Source organism: Euprymna scolopes, chromosome 21 (genome assembly GCF_053919585.1).
Source record: "Euprymna scolopes isolate OS-2025 chromosome 21, ASM5391958v1, whole genome shotgun sequence".
Taxonomy (NCBI): Eukaryota; Metazoa; Mollusca; class Cephalopoda; order Sepiida; family Sepiolidae; genus Euprymna; species Euprymna scolopes.
The window spans coordinates 42369083-42386301 of record NC_136502.1 but is presented as its reverse complement, the minus strand read 5'-3'; positions in this window follow the sequence as shown (position 1 = coordinate 42386301).

The following is a 17219-nucleotide window of genomic DNA, read 5'->3' as shown; positions in this document are numbered from 1 at the left end:
CTTGACCTGTTTTAAATATAGGTTAATTTTTTTATGTTAGTTTATATATATATATATATATATATATATATATATATATATATATATAGTCCTGGTCAAAATTATAAAACCACTTACGAAAGTAAGCGTTTACGCATATTATCGAATTTTTAATCAAACAAATGGTTGAAACCATTGCCAAAAGGGAAAATATAATGGAAAAAAATGAAATCTGCTTCATTCGAAACCTTAACCCTGATCTAATAATAATTAAAAAAAAAAAAAAACATTTTCACCTCGTAAAATGAAAAGACCACTAATAATTTAAAAAGGCAATTATAAATTACTAAAAAGGGTCTCAGTATGTAGTATAGCCTCCATTATTACGAATTACTTCAAAAATTCTCTTCGGCATGTTTTTTATCAGTTGCGAAGGAATTTTATCCCATGTACTAAAAACTGAATCAGAAAGTTCCTTCATCGAATCATACTGGATTCCATCCTTGAACACTTCTTTTTCCATCCATCCCCAAAGATTTTCAATGGGATTGAGGTCCGGAGAACATGCTCTAAATTCTATATTATTTGAAGTAAACTATTCTCGTGCTTGTCGAGAAGTGTGTATCGCAGCGTTGTGTTACTACAAAATCCAATTTCTTCCGCACAGACGTGGACCTTCAGTCCTGATAGACGCATTTTCAAGCATTGAAATGTACTTCAATGATGTTTGCCGGCCTTTCTCTACTTGCAACTTTAGGGTCCCAGCTGACGAGGAAGCACTCCAGATCATTAAAACCCTCCTCCACTACGCCGAGTTGAAAATCATGCCAATAGTGTTGAAATCCATCTGGACCATCTAGATTAAACTTTTTCTCATCGGAGAAAATTACATTTTCCCACTTCTCTTCATCCCAAGTCTGGTATTTGGCGGCATATTTAAGTCGGTTAGTTTTGTGCTGTTCAAGAAGACGTGGTTTCTGCAGTCGCTTTAAATGATTGAAACCCTTCATTTTCAGATGCCTTCTGATGGTTTTAGGACTACATTCTGCTGCTGTTTGGCTTTTCAATCGACTTGAGCTCATACTGGAGTATTTTTAAACTTCTTCTGATACGGCGATCCATTGATGGGGTTATTTTTTTGGTCGACCTGGACTCTTTTTGTGCCCATATTGATCTGGATTTCTTAAAAATTTGTGATGACCGTTTTGCTACGATTCACTTCGTTTGCTATGGATGTATGGTAGAGTCCACCCCTATTAAGCTCAAAGATCCTACCTCTCTCAAACTCTGATAATGGTTTCCCTTTTGCCATTTATAATTTAGTAATATGTTGTTTATCCACTAACAAGTTGCTTTTAGTAACATAGAAAGCTTTTCGTATTCATTTTTTCAAAACTAGCCGATTTTATTAAAGTGGTCTTATCATTTTGACCAGTTGAAAATGTTTGTTTTTTAAAAAATAATTATTAGATCAGGGTTAAGGTTTCGAGTGAAGCAGATTTCATTTTTTCCATCATATGTTCCCTTTTGGCAATGGTTTCAACCATTTGTTTGATTAAAAATTCGATATTATGCGTAAACACTTACTTTCTTAAGTGGTCTTATGATTTTGACCAGGACTGTATATATATATATATATATATATATATATATATATATATATATATATATATATATATATATGTGGGGGGGGTGATAGTTTATGTATATGTATATTTATTTATTTATTTATTTATTTTTGTTTATTTTCTATTGTTATTGTTATATTCTATTGTTATAGTAATATTACGTAGGTATAACTTCCTTAGATTTCAAAACTCGATAATATGACCACAAAAGTACATTCAATAATAAAAAACACCGTATGAAAACATCTCTAGCAAACAAAGAAAGTGGACGTTCGCCGGTAGCCGAATGGAAAATAGTAAGACAAGCAAACACATGTAGAGACCTACACGATCCATGTAGATTATGCCTTCATGAAAAATTTGCTATCCTATACTTTAAAGAACCCCAACATCTATTAAACTGTAGGAGAGAAATAGCGAACAACTGTGTTCACAGGATAAAATTTACTCTAGGATAGATATACAAAAACATTTTAAAACTAACAATAACAATAGAAAATAAACAAATAAAAATAAATAAATAAATAATCATGCATACACACACACATACGTATATATATATATATATATATATATATATATATATATATAAACTAACATATAAAAAAAATTAACCTAGATTTAAAACAGGTTAAGACACTAGATATCTACGTTAAATAGCACACACAAAGGGACGGGTCAACCAGAGGTCAACTGGGCATTTGTCCTGAAAGTGCCTGCTCATTGGCTGATTAGGAAGGGTGCGATGGATACTAGAAAGCTGATTGGCTAACTAAAAACTCAAAAGAAGGTGCCTCTTTAAAAATGCGAGTCAACCACAAAATTCTCGCTTAAGCCTGAAGAATCCGAGAGTGGATGAAACGCGGAATATTCAGTGTAGCTTAATCGCCATATATATTTTTTAGCTTACTCTCTCTCTCTCTCTCTCTCTCTCTATATATATATATATATATATATATATATATATATATATATATATAGTAAGTTATAAAATATATATGGCGATATATATGTATATATATATATATATATATATATATATATATATATATATATATATATATATATATATATAAGTATTAATATTTATGTCTGGCAAATGAAGAATATATGTCACGCATTTGGTCCATTCACTATCCTGGTAGGGGTGCTCTTCAATCATCGGGGTGACAAGAAGAGAACCACACCTGCTGATGCGCAACAGGCTCCTCACCAGACCATGCACCTTACTAATAATGCAACAGTGAATATAAAATTCAAATAAGTTGAAAGCTACACCTTTTTTGAAAGCATTAGTGATCGAGTATGTTTTCAAAGGAGCTTTTAACCATTTATAAGCGAAAAGAAACAAACGAATAATTAATAGTAGTTTTAATCCATGAGATACTAAGTACATCATTAAATATAATCTATAATATAAATCTCACCTGTCTGTTTAAATGTATGTATGTATGTTTTTATCTCTACCTAAAACTTTCGACAAAGGCGACGGATTTTCACGATATCGGTATCGTTTTGAAGCGCGACCCTTCTGATGACAAATATCGAAAAATTGGCTAAAAACATTAATTCCTTCACCCTCAACGGGCACTTTTATATAGGGAGATTTCGTTTTTTTTCGCCGATATTTTCGAAAGTCATCCACACTTATCGATTGTCTAGCCATAATTTTAACCTACGCCACTTTCGGTTAGACGATGGCCGCAACAGCAAAGACGTCACGTTCTTTTGACGTTCTTTTCCTCTTTCGCGGTACGGGTTCCAACCTGCATATTTCCCCTTTGTTTTCTCAACACACATCTCCAAACACCCGAGCCATGCCGGGCGCCCATGTTAGTATATTATGTATATATACTAGCGGGCGTACCCAGCGTTGCCCTGGTGTTTTTAGGTGTGTGTGGTGTTAAATAGAAAAGAAACCGGGGTAGGGGTAGGATCGAACCAGAAGCCCTGAGGCGGAGTTTGAAAATAAAATCGGCCAGCCAGAATGAGTTTGTGAAAGATGTTTGAATTTATTTAAGTAAGAACCAAATTGACAGGTGCGCGCCCGGAAGTCGTCGAGCGTCATCTTCTGTACGTAATCAGTCATAAAAGGCCGGAGCGAAGATGAAGACGTGTCCCTTAATCATCCGGGATAGTAGGGACGCTGCATTATTTCATGTAGTGTGTATTGGGCACGAATAGCCAGGTTACGACCACATACAGCACTTGGCATTATCAATTGGTCACCTATTTTAGTACTGGCCAGATTCAATATCGCTTAACTTTGGTGATCTAACGGGGACCGATGTGTTAATGTGATTATGCCGTATATAGCGTGAAGATTGCTAGACGATTTATTCAAAGCGCGGCGTTCCATGCTTTCTCCATCTTAAGAATTTTTTTTTTAATTAGCAGGCCATTCTTGACATGGGCAAATGTGTATTTCACATTGATTTAACGCGTTGAAAGTCGTTTTCGATTTAAGACATTTTTCTTTTGATTTGATGAATTTCGCGTTTTCATTTAAACTTGTCGGGCAGAACAATGTAACGGTGTACGCACGCATAAACACGCAGGGGCCCGACTTGCTGTAGACTCTGTCGCAATACTGACAAAGACAAGGAATTAGAAAGAAATTCAACTCGCTGTTTCAGCTTTGAAACAAATAACCTTCATTTCTTCTTCTCCCGCCACGCGTGACTTCTCCTTAAGGCAGTGACGTCACTCACGTGTCTCTAACGAAATCGTGATACTCTCGAACGTATTCCTCGGTCTGCGCACACGTTCTTCTTTTTATAACCCTTTTTCTTTCTTTCCTGCCATGATGTCATCTCGCACACAGCTCGGTCATTTGCATACAGCTACCATACGCGCGTCCACGCCCTGTTACAGTAGTTATTAAATGTATGACTATTACGTTGCAAGCCTGTCTTAGTGTTATCGCTATTTCCATGGCAGCTCCACGTCTGAGCTCCAATCCCTCGCCTCCCCTCGCCAATCATTCATGAGAAACACCCGTCTGGCTGAAACAACTGTCAATAATTTTTCCCACTCTTTATATGTGCCTAAATCCAAACGTAGATTCCATGAGCAAAGCTTCTTTCTTAGAACTGCACGCCAGTGGAACTCTCTGCCGTTTGCCTGTTTCCCACCTGACTACAACTTGAACGTCTTCAAATCCAACATAAAGAAATTCCTGACAAACCGTCCCCTTAAGTAAGACACTCTATCAAATCTCCAATACTAATGATTACTACAATACTATCTCATTGATTACTGTACACGCAATAACCCTTATCCCTGGTGGCCTTCGGGCCTTGATAAATGGTGACCCCCATGTAAAAAAAAAAAAAAAAATACCGGTACGACTTGGCGTAATGTAACGTTAAACGTTACGTGTCCACACTCGAGATCCACACGTTGTATGCAAGGGTCGCAAGGAAACAAAGACAAAGAAAAGGATAAGGAGTTATAATATTTCAAATATATTCTTTGTCTTACATAGAATAATAAAAATCTTTTGATTTGAAATTTAACCATTTCACATCATTTTTTTTCAATAAAACAATAGATGTCTATTTACAAGTACTTTCCAGACTAACGCCTTGTCTCTTATTCAAAAGTCTTCACGTATTCCGATATGATAAACAAGACTGCCTTGTCGAACACGTGGTACTCTGTCTTTGTCCGGCCATGTTTAAGAGGCGTCTTTTCCTATCGCTCTCAACCCACGCGTGTAACAAGTCTATCTCTGTCCTTCTCTAACATCAAGGATTCACGTTTTTCTTCTTTTTAAAAATAATTTATATTTTCCTTTTTCTTCGCTGTGACGTCAACTCGCACACGGCTCGATCATTTGCATACGTTGGCTGTTGCTGCTGCTGTGGCCATACGCGCGTCCGCGCTCTGTTCCAGTAAATCGTTGCTCTTTTTACAAGAAAGAGTTCAGTTTTCTAGGAAGTCAGTACAGAAACGAAAACATCATAATTTACTGAATTCGTGATAGCGTAAGGTAAACATCTTGGCCGGGTTTTTCATCTTAGCTTGAAATAATGGTTATGTCTAGCCACCGTGAGGGGCTGTGATACGGCGAATCAACTGTCTATGAATGACTAGATATATGTTGACATAACCACGAAATAAATGAAAAAAAAAACTAACAAATAGGAATGAGACATGAGTGAGATCCTACAAGAAACGCCTAAATATAAAAAGAAAAACGAACAAAAAAAGGGATGCGTAAATTAACATAGCCAACGAACTATAACTGATGCTTTCAAACAGGGAAAACATTAAAAAACATACAACGCACAAATTCAAGGGAACTTAAAACTACCAGAAAGCCAATAAACTGACCTTTCTCTTCGCATACACGCATACAAATTCAGAGTCATACATGCATGCCTATGATGACACGGCTAGCAATACATAAAAAAATAATCGTGAATGGTTGAGGAGGATGGAAAAACGTAGGTAAAAAAAATATCCAGATTTCAATTAGGAGCTTGAAGAGGCTTATTACCAGAAAAGACCAATAAATGGTAAGCGGTAGTTCCTATAAAGCCAAATCATGTGTATTGATCATCGTCAGAGGTGGAGAGTAATGGAAATCTGAAGAGACTTGTTGTCACTCAGCCTTCTGAGAAGAGGACCACGTTTTTTATACGTGAATTATGACTGATGATGAGCTGGGTGAGAACACCCGGTTGATAAAAATAAATAAATAAATAAATAAATAAATAATAATAATAATAATAATAATAATAATAATAATAATAATAATAATAATCAGGATAATACCTATAATAGTAGGAGCACTAGGAGCAATTCCGAAAAAACTTTGAAAAAAGAATGGGAGAAATTGGAATCAGAAGAATGACTTGAAAGATTCAATTAATAACAATAATGAAAACGGCTGAAATATTAAGGAAAACCGCTTAAATGCGGAGACTAATACACATGAGCCACATGCGCGGACCAGATAAACTGCTGCAGAGACAAAAGATGAAGAAGCGTTACATGGAACCAAGAATGTTGGAGCTGCATATCAATAAGTTTTCTATTCCCTTCCCCCATCTCCTCCCATTACCCCGTCACTGTCTCCGAAAAGAGTGGTGCAAAATAACCGAGTAGAGTCAAGGAGGAAGGAAAGACCGAGGTTAGAACACTGACCAGACCTCTGCTGGACAAGTGCGAAGAGAACTGGGACCTTGGGGAGGCTTATTATCACTCAAATTCCAGTGGAGACCAATGGCCGCTGCTAGCGGGGAAAAATGGTAAGCGGCTGTTACGATAACGCAAATTCACTTGCAAATGTTACCGAAAGGTGGAGAGTACTGGAAATCTGGGTAGACTTGGTGTCACTCAACTTCCGGGGAACACCACAGTTTGTTTTGAAGGAGAGATCTTTTTTGACTTTTGTGAAAGCTCCTTGTTAGCCCATAACAATAACAGAAACGCCAAATGGCTGAAGGACATAAAGAATGAACTTCAGGAAATTTGAGAAGGAAGAGACACGGAAATTAATGAAGAAACACTCAGGGCGACCCCAATGAAAATTGCAAATTGGAAAACATCAGGCCATGATGGTATGCATACATATTGGTTCCAAAAATTCACGACACTACATGATAGATGCAAACTTTGAGAAGATGTATCCGCAAAACAGAAGCATCAGAATGGATGATCAAAGGAAGAACTACGTTGATACAAACAGACGCTGTAAAGGGGACGACACCAAGCAATTACAGGCCAATAACCTGCTTACCGACCATGTGGGAAAATTTTAACTGCATGGCTGAGTGAACAGGTCTACTCCTTCCTTAACACTCGTGGAGTACTGCCGGAGAAACAAAAAGGATGCCGGAAAGGACTCAGAGGGACATACAGCTTGTTATACATAGACCAAAATATCTTGAAATATGCTAAAAGCAGGAAAAAGACACAGCCTTGGCATAGATCGATTACAAGAAAGCCTATGCCAAAATCCCACAAGCATAATTAAATGCCTTAAAATGTACAAAATATCCGACAAAATTATTAATATTGTAAAGAAAGAAATGGAAACAGAGATACTGGAATTGACAGCTGGAGGACAACACCTGACTGAAATAAGAATACAGAGAGTCATCTTCCTAAGAGACTCGCTATCACCATTACTGTTTGTCATAGCTATGATGCCACTCAACTACGTATTTAGAAAATATTATGTCGGATACAACTTTACAGGCAGAGAACAAAGAATAAACCACCTCATGTATATGGATGACTTCAAACTGTTTGCCAAAAAACAAAAAGGGTCTAGAAAAGCTGATAAACACAACCAAAATATTCAACCAAAAGAGTGGAATGGAATGGAATGGGATTGAAAGGTGTGCACTATTGGAGATAAAAAATGGAAAACTATAGACATCAGAGAGTATTGAACTGCACAACTAAGAGGAGATGAGGGCGCTTGGAGAAGACGACACTTACAAATATTTGGGTGTCCTGGAGACAGACACTATCAAATCTACAGAAATTTCGTCCTGTGACTGGTATGTACATAATACAAACATCCCTGTAATTTCTTTAATTTTAAATGCCGCCATAAATGTCAATTTGAATAAAGCATGGGAATCTTTGATGATGGAGTGTGAAAACTCCTAGTGAGTAAATAATAATAATAATGTACACAAGAAAGCGGAGTTCCCGCGGAGGGAGGGAGAGATAGGCAGAGAGAGAGAGAGAGAGAGAGAGAGAGATAGAGAGAGAGAGATAGAGAGAGAGAGAGGTGTAGGGGGTTGAAGAGGAGGGTGAAGTGAAGAGAGCGGTATGTTTACATGTTCGAGCGTAAGATATTCTAATTTTTTTTCTCATTGAGATAAACACAAAGAAGTGAACGTTTATCCGAAAGTTATTTATCAAATTAGTTAATCCATCTATAGATCTTTTAAAAATTTCTTCAATTGAATTTTTTTTTTTATTATCGTGTCTTCCATACCCGCCCCCTAAAAACTAGGCCAAGGACAAGAAAAATATCACAAAGAAAATAAAATTCGTTATTTTTTTTTCTTATAAGAAAAGAAATCGATACCTTCTCTCCCCACCCAACTCAAAAAAATACCTGACCGAAAAATAAAATAAATAAATAAATAAATAAAAATACAGTCTTAGAAAATCAATAAAACCACAAACGAAAAAAAAATTGTAAAAAAAAAGGGAAGAATGCATTGATACAATAAAATATAGCAAAAATTGCTTGAATCGAAAAATACGCACACGAAGAAGCGCACGACATATGATGAACATACAAGAAGAAAAAAAATCGCTCGATCAACACTCTGCTGTTTGTTGAGTCAGCGATTTTCTGCCTGGTTGCAAAATCCTAGTCTCCCCTACCCGCCCCTCACCACTTCCGCCTTCGCCATTCTCGATCTCAGCCACGCCCACGCGCACGATTGCATGTTCTATCTTCTTTCGCGATCCCGTCCCTACTCTCTACCAACCCCGACGGCAGAGTTCGTCATGAGATTCTTTTTTCTTTTTTTGAATCTCGCAAGAAAGGCAATGGAAGGAGAGAACAATATTTTGATAGGTTAATAAAGAAAACCGAAGGGATTGATGGCGGATTTTGGAGACTAAAACGGAGAGAGAGAGAGAGAGACAGAGAGAGAGAGAGAGAGAGAGAAAGGGAGAGGGGAAGGGAGAGGGAAGAGAGAGGTGGTGACAGAAATGGAGTGAGGGAGCAGATGAATATAGAAAAGGAAAATGGGAGAGTAAATAGAATTGGAGAGCGCGAGGGAAAAGCAGTTCAAAGGAATATAAAAATGGAGAGAGAGAGAGAGAGAGAGAGGGGGGGAGAAGTGGGGACATAGATGGAGGGAGGGGGCAGGTGAATATAGAAAAGGAAAATGGTAGAATTGGAGAGCGTGAAGGAAAAGGAATTGAAAGGAATAAAAAAAAAGGAGTGAAAAACAAAGAGAGAGAGAGAGAGAGAGAGGGAGAGAGAAGGGGGAGAGAAAAGAGGAAGACAGGGAGAGAGGGAAATAAAAAGATAGTTAAAAAAGGAGACAAACAAATCAAATAACGTAAAGGAAGAAAAGAAATAGGAAGAACGAGAAATAAGAATCAGTGAATGACTAGAACGAGAGAGAGAGAGAGAGAGAGAAAGAGAGAGAGGGAGAGGGAGAGAGGGAGTGAGGCCGAGATAATGGGGGTAAAGGGCCAGGTTAAAATACGAAACAGAAAAGAAATATTGAAAAGTTGAAAGATAGGGAAAACAATTAAAAGAAATATCAGAAAGAGAGGAAGATAGAAAGAAAGAGAGGAAGATAGAAAGAAAGAGAGGAAGGTAAAAAGAAAGAGAGGAAGGTAAAAAGAAAGAGAGGAAGGTAAAAAGAAAGAGAAGGGATCAGAAGAGAGAATAAAAATAAAAATAAAAAATAAAAAAGAAAGGAATAAGAAAGAAAGGCAAGAAATAAAAAAAGGAAGAAAACTGAGATTAAAGATAGGGAGAAGGCTATGGGGCAGATGAAAACGGAATGAAAATAAATATAGAAAACTATAAGAAATCGGAGCATGAGAGAGAATAAGCTATTCATAGAAAGATGAGAAAATAGAGAAAAAAGATAGAAAGAAAAGAAAGATAGAAAGAAAAGAAAGATAGAAAGAAAAGATAAATCAAAATGAAGGAAAGAAAGAAAAAAGAGAGAAACAAATATAAAAGGGAGAAGGGAAGACGATATGAAAGCCGCATGAAGGAAAGAAATAGAGAAATAGAAACAGCGAGAAACAAATAAACAAAGGGAGAAGGAAGAGGAAGATAATAAAGTAGAATGGTGGGAGGAAAAAAGAGATAGATAGATACAAGTATATACAGAGCGAATGAAAATGAATTTAAGAGAGGAAGAATTAAACCGAGAGAAAGAGTATATAGTAAGGACGGAAAGACTGGAAAATAACGGTGAATATAAAAACAGAAATTGACTTAAGAAAACTTGGAAACGAAATAAAGAATTAAAAATCTAAAAAGGAATCGGACGAAAAGGAAATATAAAAACGGAATTAAAAAGAAAAAGAAAGAAAGAAAACTGCGGTGAATGAAAGAAAAATAAATAATAAACGAGATGTGTATTTATTAAGAAACTGGAAATAAATTAAAAAAAAAACAGAAAAAATAAATTATTTTTAAGTTGAAAAAAAATGTAGTTAAGGAAGTCGACGAGGAGAAAAAAAAGGAAAGAACGAACGAGAAATCAAAAGGAAGAAGACAATATAGGCGAAAAGATTGAATCAGTTCAAAAGTTGATTAAAAGAAGGTGAAGTAAAAGAAAAAAGAATAAGGTAAATGGATAAAAAAGAATAAGGTAAATGGATAAAAAAATAAGGTAAATGGATAAAAAAGAATAAGGTAAATGGATAAAAAAAATAAGGTAAATGGATAAAAAAGAATAAGGTAAATGGATAAAAAAAGAATAAGGTAAATAAATAAAAAAAATAAGGTAAATAAATAAAAAAGAATAAGGTAAATGGATAAAAAAATAAGGTAATGGATAAAAAAGAATAAGGTAAATGGATAAAAAAGAATAAGGTAAATGGATATAAAAGAATAAGGTAAATGGATAAAAAAGAATAAGGTAAATGGATAAAAAAAGAATAAGGTAAATGGATAAAAAAATAAGGTAAATGGATAAAAAAGAATAAGGTAAATGGATAAAAAAGAATAAGGTAAATGGATAAAAAAATAAGGTAATGGATAAAAAAGAATAAGGTAAATGGATAAAAAAGAATAAGGTAAATGGATATAAAAGAATAAGGTAAATGGATAAAAAAGAATAAGGTAAATGGATAAAAAAGAATAAGGTAAATGGATAAAAAAATAAGGTAAATGGATAAAAAAGAATAAGGTAAATGGATAAAAAAGAATAAGGTAAATGGATAAAAAAGAATAAGGTAAATGGATAAAAAAGAATAAGGTAAATGGATAAAAAAGAATAAGGTAAATGGATAAAAAAGAATAAGGTAAATGGATAAAAAAAATAAGGTAAATGGATAAAAAAAGAATAAGGTAAATGGATAAAAAAGAATAAGGTAAATGGATAAAAAAGAATAAGGTAAATGGATAAAAAAAGAATAAGGTAAATGGATAAAAAAATAAGGTAAATGGATAAAAAAGAATAAGGTAAATGGATAAAAAAGAATAAGGTAAATGGATATAAAAGAATAAGGTAAATGGATAAAAAAGAATAAGGTAAATGGATAAAAAAGAATAAGGTAAATGGATAAAAAAATAAGGTAAATGGATAAAAAAGAATAAGGTAAATGGATAAAAAAGAATAAGGTAAATGGATAAAAAAGAATAAGGTAAATGGATAAAAAAGAATAAGGTAAATGGATAAAAAAGAATAAGGTAAATGGATAAAAAAGAATAAGGTAAATGGATAAAAAAGAATAAGGTAAATGGATAAAAAAAAATAAGGTAAATGGATAAAAAAGAATAAGGTAAATGGATAAAAAAAATAAGGTAAATGGATAAAAAAAGAATAAGGTAAATGGATAAAAAAGAATAAGGTAAATGGATAAAAAAGAATAAGGCCAATAGATAAAAAAAAGAATAAGTTCAATAGATAAAAAAAGGAAAAGAAAGGAGAAATAAAATTCAGGAAGACGAATGAATGAAAAAAGACAGAGGAAAAGATAAATGAAAGAAAATTCGAAAGTCGAGTGAAAAAAAGAAAAAATACAGTAGAACCCCGGGATAAGGCATTAAAAATTAGTAACAAAATACAGTACAGTATACATTGCCAGCAAAAAGGAAGTCCGCGCTTGTAATTTTTTCAAAAACTGCAAATTTAAGCTAAATTTAATGTAACTGTTTAAACAATCTATACCTAATTTGATTCGCCTTTTATTCCTTTATAATTTTACCTGTTCTTATTTTACTTTAAATTAAAATATTCTAGTGTTATAACTTCAAATTGAGGAGGCAAAAAGAAAGTCCGCAGCAACAAATTCGCTTAAAACCAGCTTAAATTATCGCCCCTAAATTAGTTTAAAATATTCACCAACAGGCAACAAATCATCTCTAATCGTAATTGTTGTTGTTCCAGGTTATACAACGTAACATTTAGTCCATATGCCACGATTTTCTCTTATTAATCGTCAGGAGCTCATTAATCTCCACCTTTCTGGTTTATCCAATCGAGAAATCGACCGTAGATTGAAACGTGATAAGAAAACGGTACGAAAGATTATGCAAGACACCGGCAGTGTTCGTGATGCCCCTAAATTTGGTCGTACTAACAGGGAAGACAATGCTATCAAGATCCGCAACCTGAGAAACAGATTTGAAACGGCTCTTCAAATCCAACAATAGTGCAATCTTGTTAAAAAGTGCTCTCTTTCTACTGTCAAGAACAGATTAAAGGAATTTAATTCGCGAGGATATGTTGCAAGACGCAAGCCAATGATTTCTGTAAAGAACAGAAAGCGCCTTCTGGACTTCGTCAGATGCAATGAAGATCATGACTCTTCATATTGGTCAAAAGTGCTTTTTAGCGACGAAAACAAGTTCAATAGGCTATGCAGTGATAGTAGGCTGTACGTTCGACGAAGAATTTAATCCTAGGTGCTCAGTTTCAACGCTGCAAGGTGGTGGATGTTCAGTTTTTGTGTGGGGTATTATTAGTACCAATGGTCCAGGGCCTATAGTTCGCTTGCAAGGTCGAATTAATTCGACCAAGTACATTAATATGTTGAATGAGCATTTTCCACCCAACTTTGGTCGGAATTTGGATGATAATCCCATCTCCATGCCGAATAATGCTCCCATTCACACAGCTGGCAATGTCAAGCGGTTCCTGGAAGAGCATGATATTCCGTGTTTGGATTGGTCTGCACAATCTCCAGACCGCAATCCTATCGAAAATCTATGGCATTACATCAAGCAACAGCTACGCAATGATAAAATATCAAATTTGGAAGAACTTTGGACAAAAATTAAAGAAAAGTGGGATGCCCTTTCCTCGGAGTATTGCTGCAGTCTAATTCAAGGAATTCCCAAAAGATTGCAGGCTGTCAAATTGCAGAAGGGCAATGCTACTAAATATTTACTAGTTCATTGTGTTCCTGTTGTATTTGTGTTGCATTAATGTCCTAAAATTACATTTAAATAACAATTTTCCATTGTGCGGACTTTCTTTTTGCCTCCTCAATTTGAAGTTATTTTTTAAATTGACGTTATCACTAGAATACTTCAATTAAAAGTCAAATATGAACAGGTAAAATTATAGAAGAATAAAAGGCGAATCAACTGAGGTAGATTTTGTTTAAACAGTTACATTAAATTTAGCTTAAATCTGCAGCTTTTGAAAAAATTAAAAGTGCGGACTTTCTTTTTGCCGCTTGTGCATAATACACATGTATATAATAAAATAAGATCCTAAATAACACCGTAAGGCGGGGCAAATATTGTAACCAGGTACCAGAAAAAAAAACATCGTATTCCACATCATAATCTGAAAAAAAAAACGTATTCTAAGGCCAGCGTATCCCAGGGTTCTACTGTGAAAATAAGATAATTAAATGAAAATGAGTATGAGAAATGGATTCATTGAATAAAAAAAAGGGGAAAAATGGGGTTGAAAGAAACGGGAAAGATGGAGGAAGAACATAGAAAACAGTGAAAAAAACATGAAGTAGAAAAACGGAATAGACGAAAAGGGGAAATTAAGGTGGGGGAGATGAAACAATTATAAAGAAACAGGATCGAAATTAATATTTGAAAGCCAAAGACGTTAAAAAATAGGAGTAATAAGATGGTTGGAAAAGAAGTGGAGATGGTTGGAAAAAGAAGGAGTGGAGATAGATAGATAGATAGATAGATAGATAGATAGATAGATTGGTGGAAACATAAAACGCATTTATTTTCGTTTATGAAAATTTAAAAGCAAATAACATTCCAACTTTGAAAGTGAAGTAACTCCCGCAGCTATAATAAATGGATTAATGATTGTTTAAAGGCAAGCATGCTCGTCTAATGATAATGTAAAATAAATTAAAGAAAATATTAATTAAATTAAAAGTAAGATAAATAAATCCACTACTAAAAAATATTTGAAATAGAAAGACTAAAATTCTTCTATTACAAGATAGATAGATAGATAGATAGATAGATAGATAGATAGATAGATAGATAAAGCAGGGAAAGAAAGAGAAAATAGAGGTGAACGAAAATGAAAAACGAAAGATGAAGAAAAGGAAAAAGTGAAAGAGGGAGAAAAGAGAGAGGGACGAAAGGGAAATAAAGAAAGAAGTAGAGATGAGGTGAAAGAAATTGCGAAGAATGAGGAGGATGAAGGAATGGTAAAGAAACGAGGGTTGAAGAAACGAACGAAAAAACATATTTCAATGAAAGAAAACGACGAACTTAAAGCACTAATACTCCCTCTACGTAAAAAAACCCCGACAAACCAGATAAGCAGCAAAATCCCACCCCACACTGTAGAGATCCTTAGATGCCGTAAAGCCTTTTCCCTCGAACTGCTGGACTTTGGAATTCCCTCCCAGGCCCCTGCTTTCCTGACTGTACTGACGTTCAAGTGACGCCACGTTTACTAACTTTCTACGTAGTGTCCTGGCAAATCTGGCATATAAGTGGCTCCTTGCGACATAGTGGCACCGTGCCTTGTTTGGGGGTAAAGAAAAAAAAGAAGAAAAAAAAAGAAGGCGATGTTGGAGAAAAAAAGAAGTTAAGGACGAATGACGAAGAATGCATAAAAAGAAAAAAAAAAGGAAAAAGAAGAAAATGAAAAAAGAGAGGATGATGAAATAGGGAAGGGAATGGGGCGTAAAAGAGAGAACAAAGAAATAGAAAGTGTGTCGGAACAAAAGGAGGAGGACATGCATGGGATGGAGATGAAGAAATGACATGGCAGCGAGAGGTGAAAATCGACGGAGAAATAATACTTGAATGAGAGTCACTGGCATGCTTTCCAGCTGACTACAACATGGCCATCTTCAAGTCCAATGTAAACAATTTCTGATGTCTCACCCCATTAAATATTCAAATTCTACCCACTTTCCGCCACCCACGATCACTAAGCATTGAGAATTATGCAAACAACTGCATCTTAAATACCCAGACATATAGTACAAGCACAAACCGGCAGCAGTAGTTGAAAACAGAAAGTTACAAAAGTCTATGGGATATGGACGTACAGACAGATAAACCCATCCAAGCAAGAAGACCGGATGTCATAATAGGTAACAAGAAGGAAAAATAACTTTTTATAAGAAAAAAATGAAACCGGTCTTGCACTCAGTAACCCTTATCCTCGAGTGGCCCCAGGCCTTGCTAAGCGGTGACCCACCCCTCCCCTTTAAAAAACGTGAAAAAGGACGTAACAATGAGAAAAGAGATGAAGAAAAGAAAAAAGGTGAAAGAAAAAAAAAAAGGAGTGAGAAGTGGTTTGGGAAGAAGTAGAGGTGAAAGAACAAAAACAGAGAAAGAGAGGGAGTGAGGAAAGAGCAGGGAAAGAAAAAGAAAGAAATGAGACAGTGTGAATGAGAAATTAAAGATGAAGGAAAAAAGGAAGAAAGAGTTTAGTGAAAAAGAAAGAAACGTGAGTTGAAGAAAATAGAAAGAAATTAAATAGATAACTAGAAAGAACGCATGAAAAAAGATAAGGAAACAAGTGATAAATACTATTTTTCTTTTATATAGGAGGCACCACTTATCAAGGCCCGGAGAACACTCGAGGATAAGGGTTAATGGGTGTACAGTAGCATTGTGATTATTGCGTAGTTATAGTAAGTAGTGGACATTTTGTACATTGTACATAGACGGTTCATCAACAATTTGTTTACGTTGGACTTGAAGACAATCAAATTATAGTTAGCTGAAAAACAGGCAAACGGAATAGAGTTCCACAGGCGAGCAGTTCTAAGAAAGAAACTTTGTTCATGGAATTTATGTTTAGGTTAAGGCACAGATAAAGAGTGAGGGAAATTATTGATAGTCGTTTTGACTAGACGAGTGTTTTTCGTGACAGTTTGGCGAGCAAAGACCACAGATTGGAGCTCAAACGAGAACTTACCATGAAAATAACGATAATGCAGAGACAGGCTCGCAACGTCTCTTCTGTGGGAAAGAGGTTGCAGGGAAGAGAAAAGGGCACCCCCCAATAACATATGAACTCTGTTTTTGAACTCTGTCAAAGCAGGATAAGCTATTTTGAACTCTGTCACGGCAGGATAAGCTATTTTGAACTCTGTCACGGCAGGATAAGCTATTTTGAACTCTGTCAAGGCAGGATAAGCTATTTTGAACTCTGTCAAGGCAGGATAAGCTATTTTGAACTCTGTCAAGGCAGGATAAGCTATTTTGAACTCTGTCACGGCAGGATAAGCTATTTTGAACTCTGTCAAGGCAGGATAAGCTATTTTAGCAGCTCCTGCACAGATGTGACAACAGTACTCCATCATTGGCCGTACCGGGCTTTTATATAGGTAGAGAATTGCATCAGGAGTGACATATCTACTTGAGCGGTAGAAGGATTCCACCATTTTTCCAGCGACCTTGGAAACGGATTTGAATGAGCAAATGTTAAGAAGAATGAAAAATAATGAAAAATGAGACAGGCCGAGAGT